The sequence below is a fragment of the Mastomys coucha genome, unplaced genomic scaffold, assembly GCF_008632895.1.
Source record: "Mastomys coucha isolate ucsf_1 unplaced genomic scaffold, UCSF_Mcou_1 pScaffold22, whole genome shotgun sequence".
In the NCBI taxonomy this organism is placed as follows: Eukaryota; Metazoa; Chordata; class Mammalia; order Rodentia; family Muridae; genus Mastomys; species Mastomys coucha.
The window spans coordinates 114,594,405-114,609,241 of NW_022196905.1; positions in this window are offsets into that span (position 1 = coordinate 114,594,405).

Consider the following 14,837-nt stretch of genomic DNA (forward strand, 5'->3'; position numbering starts at 1 on the left):
ACACACACACACACACACACACACACACACACACACACACACACCTTTCTCCCCATAGGCTAAGCAGCCAAACCCACCTTCACTAGACTACCAATAAATGACAGTACAATTAAAGTGTTTATATCAACTTTCTTCCTGTAACCCAGTAAATTTCATGACTTCTAGTCTGCAGCTAGGAATATCTACAGCCATGATCATACCACCCGGAAACAAAACTTCAACTGTATCTTCCTTTCTCCCCCCACTGTAGGTCTTTCTCTTTATCATGTATGCAGCTGGGCACAGCCAAGGGAAACATGAGGCTTGTTCCTGTATTTGGGGCAAAGCTTTTGTGTGTCTGTTGTTAACTATGAGGATGGTTGTAGACTTCTCATAGATGCCCTCCAATGTCCTTTCTTAAAAATCATAAATAATGCCATTGTTACTACTAATATTAGGGTTACTACAAAAACAGGAGCAAAAGATTGAACACGCAATTGCAAAGGCTGCTGGGTTAATCTTACCAGTGTCCTCCACAGAGACAAGGATTGTGAGAGGCGTGAATGAGCAACGAAGACAATAAGTCCCCTAACAGAGGTCCAAAGCTAACCCATCATTAGAAAGGAAAGTAGCCACCTGCCCAAAGCTACACTGTTCTGAACGACTCCTCTCTTTCTCTGGGGTGTCATCTGTGTGCACACCATGCAGCTCAGCTGTCTTCTCTGCAGGGGACAGACACACTGCCCATAGGGTCAGGGGATGAGATGAAGGAGACTACTGATGTAGAGTCAGAACACCCCTGCCCAGTGGTTACAGCTTCAGCTGTTCTTTTTTTTTTTTTTAAGATTTATTTTATTTATTTTATGTGTATGAGTATACTGTAGCTGTACAGATGGCCGTGAGCCATCATGTGTGTGGCTGCTGGGAATTGAACTCAGGACCTCTGCCGGCCCCGCTCGCTCCAGCGTAATTCACTATAGCTGTCTTCAGATGCACCAGAAGAGGGCGTCAGATCTCACTACGGGTGGTTGTGAGCCACCATGTGGTTGCTGGGATCAGAACTCAGAACCTTCCGAAGAGCAGTCAGTGCTTTTAGCCGCTGAGCCATCTCGCCAGTCCTGCTTCAGTTGTTCTTATGAACATGTGGGGCTCTGAGCTTCCGCTTGCTTGCACAGCTATTAACCAGCCCAGGTTGTGGCAGCACGAGCCTCATAGATGGAGGTGTAGTATGTGGGACGAAAGGGAAAGAGGATCGATTACAACATCTTATCACCTAGCACTTGACAAACTAGGGAAACCTCTGTCTGCCCCTCAAGATCATACCAAACTGAGCCAGGGATTGAACATCAAGGTCAGAGCCAATGACCAGAGTCAGGCTTGTGGCTGGACGTGGAAATCAGAACTCAGTTTAAAGATTCATGTGGATTTTTTTTCCTCCAAATCGATTTCCCCTCGAGCTAGCCACCTTTTGTTCTTTTGTTGACACGCTTCTGAGATTGGCCTGCATTATTTCGGTAGGCGGTGTCTCTGATCTTTAAAGAAGGATTAATTTGTTTACCCTGGAATGCACACGCTCTATTTTTCTTTTCCTCTTGCAAAATGGTTAACCTTTTCAAATCAAGCCCGAAAATGGAAGAGTGTTTGGCAAGCCTCCCGGACTGATGGATTTTTTTTTTTTTTTTTTTTTTTTTTTTTTTTGGTTAGGACACACACCAAGAACAGAACCAGTCATCAAAGGAACCGTTCATCCCTAATCTTTGTCTATAGATGAGGGATGCTAAAATTCAGCAGATGAGAACACAGCATGCACCCTTAGATTTCCCACATTAGAGGGGAGGGGAAGAAAGGGAGGTTAAAGCCACTTGGGGTTGGAGCTGAGAGAGGTACTGGAAGCAGGTGAGGTTAAAGTCAGAGATGGGAGAAAAGGCCAAGGCCCTGGGGCTTTTAGGCCAAGGCAGGAAGCCACTCTAGGAAGGCCAGAGGTGGTGGCTCATACTGCCATTCTAGCTTGCAGGAGGCTGATGAATTTGAGGCCAGCCTGGGATACGTAGTGACCTCTAGACAGTTTTGGATACAATGTAAGACCCCCATCTAAGAAGAGAAAGAAAGAGGAGGAGGAGGAAGAGAGGAAGACAGGGCCAAGAGGGAAGATAAAGAAGAAAGCAGGAGGGAGAGGAGAAGGAGGAAGGAGAGGAGGAGGACCTGCAGGGGAACCTGGGTCTCCACATGTAGAAGACCCAAGACCCCCCTCTCACCTTGTGCAAAAAGCAACTGTAGCAAAAGCCTGAGACTACAGGAACAAAACACTTCCAGATCCAGACACAGCAAACGCTTTCTGAATGGGCTCCAGAGGCTCAGCAAACAATAGAAAGAACTGACAAATGACACTGTACAGAGCTTAAAAGCTTCTGTACCAGAAGGGGAGGAATTGACAGACCGCAGAGAGAGCTCACAGGACGGAGGAGTCTTGGCAAGCTATGTATCTGGCAGGGCATTGATATCCAGGATATATAAAAACAGAAAATAAATATAAATAGAAATAGAACAGGTGCTTCAATTAATACCAAAACTGAATGGAAACTCTGCATAGGAGCGATCAGAAATGGCCGGTAAATACCCGAGTGGATGTTTCACATCCTCTGTGATGAGAAGGGAGGGAGGGTATGAAAATCAATAGGTGGGAATATGATCAAACTACAGGAGTGTGTGTGTGTGTGTGTGTGTGTGTGTGTGTGTGTGTGTGTACATCATTAGGAAGTCTCCATGTGGGACAGGAGCTGCTGCTCTTGCAGAGGACCTGAGTTTGGTTCCCAGCACTCACAGCTACTTATAATTCTAGTTCCAGGGGATTCAGCACTCTCATCTGGGTGTGTGGGTACCTTCCCTCATGTGCACAGATACACACACAAAAGTGCCAAACAATTAATATATGCTAATGAAAGAAATGGAGGGATGGAGGAGAGGAGAGAGAGAAGGAAAGAAGAGAAAAGGAGAGAAAGAAATCCCAGGTGTGAGAGCCCTTGGTGGAGCCATAGTGACAGACCCCTCCATGCCACAGTCTATGTAGACAGGATGGGGCTAAGGTAGGATGCATAGGACCCAAGAGAGATGAAAGTCAAAGATGACCCTCATCATCCAACGTGACAATCATCCAGAGTGACAAGTTTCGAACTCACACCCCCATTCCTGATGTCAAACTTCAACCAAAGTCAAAGTGAAGGTTGTTGTAATGTCCTAAAACCGCTGGAGATGGGAAGTAGGAACTAAGAAGCCACTGAAGCAGAAAGATATGGTGCAGTCTTAGTCAGATGTAGAAGCAGGAGGATTGGGAGTTCAATACTGGCCTCAGCCATATAGTGGGTTTGGGGCTAGTCTGGGATACATAAGACCCTGTCTCAAAAAATAACAAAAGAAGAAGAAAAAGAGACAGGGGATAAGGAGAAAGGGGGGAGAAATGGATGCTTTCCTGAGATACCAGGATATCTCAGGCATTTTTGTTTGTTTGTTTTTTGGGTTTTGGAGGGTTTTTTGTTTGTTTGTTTTGGGGGGGTTGTTTTATGGGGGGATTATTTGTTTGTTTTTGAAGAAAACTAAAAAATCCAGATGAAAATATTCCCATGTCACTTGTCAGAAAGAGGTAACTCTCTTTCAGAGACCTGGACTCTTGAGGATTCCAGCTTCTCCACTCACAGGGCACAGCCTAGTCCCTGGGAACCCAGCCTCAGGTCTTCTTACCATCTTTGTTTCCACAGTTCTGTTCTGACTCCTCTCTCCCCTCCCCTCTTGCCCTCTCCCTGTCCTAAAGTACCTTTAAAAGTCCTGAGGCAGACATCAGTACTGACCGAGGTGGATGTGTCTCCCCATTGCTGTCTCAAGGACCACTGCGTTTTTATACCTTTGTCTTGAGTGATTTCAAGCCACAGGACAAAGGTGACAAACGTCTGACCCACATTGATACAGCTTTCTGCCTTACAGCTGATAACGGTTAGTTTTCAATGCCCTTGCAGTAAGTAAATTAATTTACAAGTCAATGAGGCAGGAGGGGGGCTGAATTTAGCTCTTTGTTACTTTTTTACCTTCTAGTATGTGAACTATTATAAACATATATACACATATATTTGCAAATATGTGTTACCTGGCTTTGAGAGTGTGTATTTAGTGCTTTAATTTTGAACTGATTACTAGCCTCAACACACACACACACAAAGAGACAGAGACAGAGAGACAGAAAGAGACACAGAGAGACAGAGACAGAGAGAGAGCTTTTCTAGACTTTAGTAGGAGATGAGTCAGGCAGGTGTTTTGTCTGACAGGACGCCCTGAGCATTGATTTTTTTTTTCCAAAGGAGCTGTTGGCAATTGAATTTATTGTTATCTCTGCATTAAACAAGAACAAAGGAAGATCTTCAGTAGCACAGGCAGATCAACTCTCAAGCACCCCTCATTGTTGTCCTCATGCTGATCTGGTGTTTCTGATTTCTAAGGATAGATTATGGTGGGGTGACGGAAACAAATGCAGACTGTTGTCTGAAGAAAGAAACTTTCTCTGGGGTTTGTTTCATTACGTGGGGTTCTGAGTCTAGCTTGTTGGCCTCGGCTATCATATAAGCATTGCTAACCCACTTACAAAGGGGCTCTACACGTGGAAATTATTTTCTTTTTTGTTATTAGTATGTGTGTGCACACAAGTGTCCCGCACGGCACGAGTTGCTTCTACCCTTCCACAGTGGGTTCCAGGGATCAAACTCCGGCCAACAGTTTTGGTTGCCATCCCTTTTTCCCACTGAGCCATTCCACAAGCCCTGGAGTTGTTTTTATTTATATTTTACAGAAATGGAAACTGAGGCTGGGGAAGATCAAAGAGGCCCACACACAGTCATCAGCATGGGGAGGGCAGCAGTCACCCTTAAATGACTTGCCAACACTGATTCTCTGGCTCTCAGGAGTGGAACCCTCTGTGCCTGGCCAGGCTTCGTTTTTGTTGCCATCTTTGATGGGACCCGGGACCTGCCAACTTCTCTTGCAAGCAAGACTTGTTCAGTCAATAGCAGAGCAGCACTGTAAAGCTGCTTTTTTCATGAACAACTCTTCCTCCACGACAGGTACTCAGCTCCAAGGCTTTTCTGTAGAGAGGCACAATGTGGCTACAAGTCTATACTGAGATTTTATGAAAGGACTGCAGGCCTCACTCCGGCCAGCAGCAAGCACTAGGCTAGAGAACTCACAAGACCATCAAAACCTGGAGTCTGTGAGCGAGCATCCCCTCAGCAGGGCAGACCGGGTTCCTTTCCCTTCCTCCCTCCCAGAACCATCTGATTTACAGCAGCCCTCTTTGTCCTCCTGAGCCTCTAAGGACAGCTCCCAGCCATAATAGGCTAGGTTCTCTCCCAACAAACAGAGCCAGGTATCTGCAACCGTCTTCAGCACTGCGGACAGCACTCGCCGGGCAGGAGGCAGGCCTGGCGCTGGGTAAGACATTAGAAAGCCTGAATAATTCACTACCCTAGAAAGAAGCCCCTCCCCGAGCAATTTCATCCCTGAGTCTTCAGGTTTCTTCTGCTGGGCTCCCATCTGTCTGCCGACAGGAGGGGACAAAGTGATGTCCTAAAGGGAGGGAGGGCTGAGGATCTGAGGTGTATTATTGCGGGACAGAGTCCAATTTTGAAATCAAAGTCACACCAAAATTGCAGCTTCATTTGTCTCTCTGCTGGGGAGAGAAGGCAGCTCTGATGAGGAGTCTCAGCCAAGATTCCTGGTGCCTGTGTTGTTAGCAATTAGGAAGAAGCAGTGGCGGGGGGGCTGGGGAGTAGACAGAAGACAAGCTAGTGAGAGACTGATGGAGGCCTATTTGGGCTACATCTGGGACCCCTTTGCTTTCAGAGCCAGACCCCCTTGCTAACTCCTATGAGGATGTCTCAGACAACTGGGTGTCCTGGTAGAGATGAGAAATATGTCCCCTCTCTCTGGTGGTTATGTCTCTTCTATGGGCCTACCTCCTGCTGAGCAAGGAGCCCTGGCTTTCACTCCTCACACTCAGACCCTAGACTCTCCATCACTCCTCTTCCTCTATCCCAGCCGCCTCAGGTGGCTACAGCCTGATGTCATAGCTCTGATTTCTCCATCATCACTGTCACCTTGGTCTACTTTTTGTTGCTATAACAGAATGTCTGCAGCTGGATGCTTTATCAAGAAAAGAGGTTTTATTTGGCTCCCAATATCAGCTGGAAGTACACACAGTATGGTATCTGGTAAGATCTATCTGGCCCGGTCCACTCAAGGAAGAAGAATGGAAAGGGAGCCAGCTGTGCAGAAGAAACTGAGCAGAGGCCACACACAGCCTCAGTCGACAGCGGCCCTTCCACCGTCACGATAATTAATCCAATTATGTGCCCCCTGGGACACACGTATAAGATAGCCATCCATCTATTTCCTGAATGGGATCTTATCTTAGTTAGAGTTTTACTGCTGTGAACAGACACCAGACCAATGCAAGTCTTACAAAGGACAACATTTAATTGGGGCTGGCTTACAAGTTCAGAGGTTCAGTCCATTATCATCAAGGTAGGAATATGGCAGCATCCAGGCAGGCATGATGCAGGAGGAGCTGAGAGTTCTACATCTTCATCTGAAGGCTGCTAAGAGAAGACTGGCTTCCAGGCAGCTAGGATGAGAGTCTTAAAGCCCATACCCACAGTGGCACACCTATTCCAACAGGGCCACACCTACTCCCTCAGGGCCACACCCTCTAATAGAACCACTCCCTGGGTCAAGCATCTACAAACCATCACAGGTCCCTATAAGCTAATCACCTCTCATTCATTTAAAGTATGTGACCTTTGATGTGTTTGCATTGGAGACCCAGCTTCTAGTATGTGAACCCCTGAGAGACAAGCCACAGTGGTCTGTTAAACCAGAGCCTGCCTTTGAGTCTCTGATGACAAACCTCACAGCCATTTCTCACCATTCTTATAGGACTCTGACTGGGAAACCACCAGCACTGACTAACAAGTCCCTAAAACAGAAGATTCTCGAGGATATGGCTTGGGGTTGAAGATATAGCTCAGTTGGCACAGTACTCACCTAGCATACAGGAAACCCCAGGTTCCATCCCCAGAACCAAATAAATAGTGCATGGTGAAGCAGGTCCCTTACCACCACCCCCCCATAAAGCAGGAGGTGAAGTCTAGAGGGTCCTAAGTTCAAGGTCACTCTTGGCTACATAATAAGTTTTATACTTCCTGGGGTACCTGAGACCCAGTCTCAAAAGAACAGACAGTGCACAGGCTCCTATGCCAACAGGTCAGCCCTTCTGAGACATGCCCGGCTGGAAACCAAGTCTCCTGGGGTCAAAGCCCAGGAGGAATTAAAAACTACAATGAGGCCTTTGCCCTTCTTGGAATGATAAGCATGGGAGATGGGTATTACACATGACAGCCTGGGTTCACAGCCTAGATCTGACTTTGAACTGGTTATTTATAACTCCCAGCCCTCAATCTCTCACACCTGACAGATGGGGAGAATGGTATTCATAAATGTAGAGTTATTTTAATAGATAGGGCTGTCTTAGTTTCATTCTTGATTCTGATAAAACACCCTAGCATAAATAATCTATGGGAAAGAGGGTTATTTTAGCCTAAAGCTGTCGGTTACAGTCCATCACAATGGGGATGTCAAGGGGACAGGGATTTAAAGCAGCCAGTCATGTGACATGTTCACTGGAGAGCAGAGAGCAATGGAAGCATGCATGCTTACTTGTGTCCAGCACCCCATCTCCCATTTATACAGTCTAGGATTCAAACCCGGAGAATAATGTCACCCATAACAGGTGGGTCTGCCCACCTCAGTATAAGCAAGATGGTCACCACCCAGATACCCACAGGCCAGTCCCTCACTGGGGCTTTCTTTGAAGGTGATTCTAGATTGTGTCAAACTGACAGTTAATGCCAATGATCACAGGAAATCAGGCACCTGCACCGTTAATGCAGTGTGTCTGTGTGTGTCTGTGTCTGTGTGTCTGTGTATATCTGTGTCTGTGTGTCTGTGCATGTGTCCGTGTGTATGCACAGGGGTATATGAGGATTTATGTATACATGTGTGGAGTCTCTGTTCATGCATAGAGTTTTGAGGGCACATGTGTATGTATATGTGTAGAAGCCAGATGCCAACTTTAGATGTCAGCCTTAGTTAGCCCTCTGCCTTGTTGTCCTAGACGGGATTTCTCACTGGGACTTGGGACTTCCAGAATCTGGTCAACTCCAGAGGTCCTTTCTGGAGCTGGAATTACAAGCATCATCATGCCCAACTTCTTACATGGGTGCTAGGGTTCAAACTCGGGGTCTCATGTTTGTGTGACAAACACTTTATGTACTGAACCATCTCCTCATCTCCCCCAGACATGAGTCTTTTGTTTTGTTTTGTGTTTAGTTTTTGCTTTTGAGACAGGGTCTCACTGTACAACTCTAGCTGTCCTGAAACTCACTCTGTAGACCAGGCTGGCCTTGAAGTCACAGAGATCCTCCTGCCTCTGCCTCCCCAGTGCTGGGGTTAAAGGTGTGCACCACAATGCCTGGTAGACGTTCTTAGGATAGTGCCTTGGTTGGTTTTTCTATTGCTATGACAAAAAGCAAGACAGGAAGCCAAGAGATTCAGAAGTCAGGCTTGCTGATGATCTAACCATCATCTTCTTGGCTCCTCCTCTTAAAGGGCCACCACCTGTCAATAATGGCACACCAGGGACCCAGCTTTTGACACACAAACTTTGGTGACAATCCTTATCTGAGCCACTGCAGAGGGGCCATCTCTACCAGGATCACTGAAGCTCGGGTTGATAGTGGTTTGGGTTCAGCCACCCTTTGACTTCAGAGAGCTGGCTTGAGGCTCTATTCGGGGGAGGAAAGGGTTTATTTGGCCTATATTTCTGTGTCACAATCCATCACCAAGGGAAGTCAAGGCAGGAGCTTAAAGCAGAAACACTTCTTACAGTTTCACTCCCCCTGGCCCAGGCTCCTTATATAAGCCAGAGCACCTGACAAAAAGAGGGGTAGTGCCTCCCACAGTGCGCTAGGCTTTCCTACATCAATTAGAAAACCAAGAAAATGCCCCATGGGACAATCTGATGGAGACCAATGCCCAGTGGAGACTCCTTCAGATGATTCTGGGCTGTGTCAAACTGATGGCTGCAGCGAAGGAGAAGTGGCAAGACAGACTCCCACACTTGCTGTGTTACTTACAGCTATTTGTGAGATTCTGGGGGTACCTAAAAGAATACCCTCTGTCTACTTATACACGGTGGGGAGGACATAACATTCCCCAAGAAAATTCTAGAGACAAGAAAATCATCAGTGACAGAGAGAGGAAGTCTTAGGCAGGAAAGGAACACATTCTGGTTCTAGAGAACAAAGCCTTTCACACAAGCAGCCCTGTGTGGCCGCAGCCGAGGAGGAGGTGAAAGGAAGAGAGATTTGCCTGAGACAGCTCTGCTGACACCATCTCTTTAGAGCCAGCAAGAGCTCAATATTGCTTTACAAGTTTGGAAGCTTCCCCAGAGGACCCGAGTGCTCAGAAATCACTGTCTGTCGCTGCTGTGATGACAGGGACTGAAATCAGTCCTTACTTCATCTGAGAATGTTTAAAATGAGCCAAGGAAAGTAAAGCCCAGAGCGAGAAAATGCAGGAAGTGAAGGAGAGTATCAAGCAGGGGAAAAAATCTCTATTTTTTTCTTTTACAAATAACTTGCAGCTTTACAGCTCCTACCCTGCTGTTCTGGGGCTCTTTGGACAGAGCCTGTTAGAAAAAAACTTGATCTGATCAGGAGGTTGGCATGAAAATCCTAATCCCTACATCTCAATTGCTTCCTGAGACGGCAAATGCTCATGAGAAGTAGCCAAGAGCCTTCCTGTAACTTGAGAGCCTCAAGCCAGCTCTCTGAAGTCAAAGGGTGGCTGAACCCAAACCACTATCAACCCGAGCTTCAGTGATCCTGGTAGAGATGGCCCCTCTGCAGTGGCTCAGATAAGGATTGTCACCAAAGTTTGTGTGTCAAAAGCTGGGTCCCTGGTGTGCCATTATTGACAGGTGGTGGCCCTTTAAGAGGAGGAGCCAAGAAGATGATGGTTAGATCATCAGCAAGCCTGACTTCTGAATCTCTTGGCTTCCTGTCTTGCTATGTGATTACTCTGTGCCTTTCATACACACTTCCACCAAGGTAGCATGTTGGAATTGCAGACAAAGAGCCTCTCACCAGTCAATCTTGGGCTTTTGGTGCCTAAAATTGCTAGCTAAATAAAGCTTACAGCCTTGGTTTGTTTGGTTTTGGTTTTTTTTGTTTTGTTTTGTTTTGTTTTGTTTTTTGTGGTTTGTTTGTTTGTTATAGCAACAGAACTCAGACTCATACAGCATCATCAGATCCCTGTGTTGGCTTTGCAATGCCCACGCCCTCCTAGTCTACCTCCAAGCTAAGCAGAGTAACAACTAGACTTCATCCTACATCTCCATCTGCCTCTCCTCCCCTTGGGCCATGACCAACTCTCACATCTATACGCAGAAGCCCCAGCTGTCTTCTATAGTGCCATCTGTGGTAGATCTGGATAGAAAAGAAAGAGAAGTCTTACTTTTTTTCCATTGCTCCTGAGGCTACAGGAAATGCCTGTACAGAGCTTCACGTCAGTCTTATGCTCTTCGTGCAATTGAGTAAGAGCCACACAGAGCAGCATGGGTGTGGAAGACTATGCTGTCTTGATCTGTGCCCATAAGCAGCACAGGGAATCCACTACAGAGATGATAACCCAAGGGTTCACAGCCTTTTCCAAAACCATCACTGGTCACCAAGAACTCTCTGTAGACCTCTACTGACTTGTGCAGTGGGGGCAATCTTTAGAAGACTCAGCATCTCATCCCATGAGCATACCAGGAGATATACTGAGTGCCTGTGACAAATGTCTATCACAAGCTAGTCGGCTGGCTCCACAGGTAAAGCAAGCATCAGGACTTGAGTCAGCATCCCCAGTGCCCATATAAAGTAGGGCACGGTGTTCATCTATAATCCCTAGCACTTCTCTGGGGGTATGGGGGAAGGTAGAGAATTCCAACAGAAGCTCATGGGACAACTAGCCATGGAAATACCACAAGAGAGATCATTTTTCAGACAAGATAGAGAACAAGGATTGACACCCAAAGGTGTCCTCTGTCCTTGACCTATGAACAGTGAACACAAATAAATGAGTAAATAAATCAGTAAATATAAGAAAATAATAATAAAGATGAAGTTGACTTGGTTTCTAGGGCCTTTGCTTTGAGGATAGTGTGGACAATATGGAGGGGCAGGGACACACTCCCACCTGAGCTCACCTTCCAGAACATCCGTGAAGGTGTAGACACCTTCTGCACACAGATCTCTGACTTGGGCATCTCCTCTGCCATCTGACTGACTGCTTTCTGACATGATTTGCTTTAACAAGAAAGAAATGTTGCAGCTGAAGAAATAACCCCTGCCTCTTTACTTCAGAGTCTAACATATGAAGTGAACGAGTAAGAGGACCACCCCACCACCCCACTCCTGTTATCCATTGGACTGTGGTGGTAGGAGTGGTTTCAGGCAGCTCTCAAAGGAGCCAGAGTGTCTGGTCTGCGAGGCAAAGGCTGCTTCCAGAAGGGAAGACAGGCAGCAATGAGGGCTCTGCAAAAGCTGGGGAAGAAGACTCACTCAGTGCATAAAACATGGGCCCAGATTGCAGGCCCCTCCCCCACCTCACGAGCAAGCCATTAAAAACACCCTTTGGCACTGCACAGCAGAGAAAAGACAGAAGCCATTAAGTTCCATTCCTGTCTGAAATGGCAGCAAGCTAATTCCCCACCGGTGACCTACATTGCAATGGCAGCCAGGGCTGAAGCTGTAGAACTGACTGCTCCGTGAGGTGGAGGCAAGCAGCTGCAGTGGGGGTATCCATGCATGTGTCCAGTGAGTAGCAAGGACATTGGACTGCAGGCCTACAACTTGGAATCTACCTAGACTTCTCCCAGCAAGCAGTCCCCTGCCTTTGTAATAGTCGTTCTTAACCTTCTTAATGATGCAACCTCCCAACCATAAAATTAATTTTGTTGCTGCTTCATAGCTGTAATTTTGTAATTGCTATGAACCACAATGTAAATATCTGTGTTTTCCAATGGTCTTAGGTGACTCCTGTAAGAGGGTGGTTCGACCTCCCCAAGGGGTGATGACCCCCAGGTTGAAAACCACTGCTTTATAACATCCTCGCCCACCCCCACACCATGAAGAATGTAAAAGGATCAGGGAGATGTCTCAAGAGCAAAGCAGCCTCAGGAAATGTCATGGAGCAGCAGAGACCACACATGCACAACATTCAACAGTGTTCCCCCCCCCCATCAGCTGAATTGCTCAGTGGGCTCCAAAGCTTTGAGTCTAATCTCATACAATTAAGCATTTGTTTATTGTCCAAAGCTTTGAGCAGAAAAGCTTCATTTTGGAGAAGAAAGGCTAAGAGAAAGGTGAAGAAAGGCTACTCACTACTAGGGACTGGGATGTGGCTCAGTCGGTAGAGTGATTGCCTACTATACATAAAGCCCCAGATTTAGTCCCCAGCACTGCAGAAATCAAGTGTGATGCCATACCTTCATGATCTCAGCACTTGGGGAAACAAAGCAAGAGAATTAGAAGTTTGAAGTCATTCTTGGCTATATAACAATTTGAAAGCCATCTGGGGATGCAGAAGACCCTGTCTCAAGAACAAAAGCAAACAAAAACCAGCATGTATATGCATGCACACACACACACATGCACAGACAAAGCAAATGACCAAATCAAATAATGTACAAATTTTCAGTATGCTTTTTTCTGCTTTTATCCCTCCATCTTCTTTGTTAACAGTTAAGGAGCAGGGATGGTGGGTTTTCTCCATTTTACAAACAGGAAACTGAGGCATCAGGAGCTTGAGTGGTCTGTCCACATCTAACCTGGATAGTCTAAACCCTGTACGCCACATGAGGTTCACGTGAGCAATAGGTTTTCATTAGGTAGCTCAGGTGACCTTGGACTCCCCATCCTCCTGCCTCTACTTCCTTGTACTTCTAGTGGCCCCTTATGGCTAGTTTCAATGTATTTGTGAGTCCCATGGAATGAGAGACCATGACCTAAGCAGGGCAGTCACTCCTGGCTTCCAAACCAGGGGCTACTTTATTACGGGACTCTCAACATGAAGTCTAAAAAGTAGACGTGGGTGTATGTAGTTACCTTGGGAGGTGCTCCTGGGGTGAATGTTGGAGGACCGGTAGGATAGTGAGGTAGAGAAGAAAGGAAAGTCACTGAAGGAGATGGCAAGCTGGTTATCTCCATAAGCAGCTAGGGGTCAGCCTTGTAGGGTAATGTCTAGGAATCTTGGGGAATCTGGGAACTCACCCATCAACTTTCATCCTTCACTAATGGAGAGTCAGCCCCAACTCCCCAGATAATACCTAAGGCTCTTTGGCAGGGAGGAAGCCTTAGGGAAAACTACAAGGAGCTCTCCACAGCTAAGTGCTGAAATCATGCTTTGGTTAGGGGAGCTGTCCTCCTGGCAGTGCTGAAACTACGCCAAGCAGAACGTAAACAGCATCGGCAAAAAGTGTGCATCTCGTCTTGCTGATGTCCATCCCCAAGGAGACCTCTTCCATGCTGGAGGGTCTGACCCCTTTCTTCCCCCCTCCTGGTCTCATCTCTTTATTGTGGAGAGGCCATATGTCTCACCACACAGGGGAAACAGTCTACAGGAAATAGTCTGATACAGTGGACATATGATAGAAAATAGATACATAGTAGATGAAAGACAGGTATATTATTGACAGTAAGGTGGACATATAGATAGACAGGTAGATGATAGATAGATAGATAGATAGATAGATAGATAGATAGATAGTGATAGATAGGTGATAGATGGATAGATAGTGATAAATAGATATAGATGATAAATAGAAATATGATAGATGACAGATAGAGAGATAGATAGAGAGAGAGAGAGAGAGAGAGAGAGAGAGAGAGAGAGAGTTAGGTATATAGAGATAGATGATAGGTAGATAGATAGTATTAGATAGATAGAGATAGATGATAGATAGATAGATAGATAGATAGATAGATAGATAGATAGTGTTAGATAGATATATAGGGATAGATGATAGATAGATAGATAGATAGATAGATAGATAGATAGATAGACAGAAAGACAGACAGACACACAGCTAGATAACTAGGACTTTCACAGTCTTAGTGTTCCTCTCACAAGCAGTCCCTATCAAAGAAAGGACAGTATCCTCTGTTCCTCCACCAGAAAAAATATACAGCCTGACCCTAACATCAGACATGTACCCCAGATAGAGAGATGCTCTGCTGAAAGCTGACCTGTGACCTACAAAGGGTCAAAGTTCTGAAAGACAAGGCCCATGTGTGAAACCATTCCAGACTGAAGAGGGTTTTAAAGACACATGACCAGTAAATGTGATGCCGGCTTCTGGATTAAATCCTTCAAAGCAGGAGGGCTGAACTAGGCTATTTATGACATGGCATACCTTCATGTCAGCTGCTTGTTTGAATGGCAGTAGCAGGGCAGCAGGAGGCTGTCCCTGTGTATAGGAAATGGGGGTAAGGTCTAGCCTGTGCCAATGGTTTAAACTAAATAAAACCAGAGCACTGTACTCCCAGCTTCCCTTAGATTTGTGCTCATTACAGACGGATTAAGTAGCTGGTGAGGTGACTCAATGGGCAAAAGTGCTTCCCACCAGCTGATGACCAGAGTTTGGTCTCAATTCCTGCAACACACCTACACACACGCACTCACACACACACACACACACACACACACACACACACACA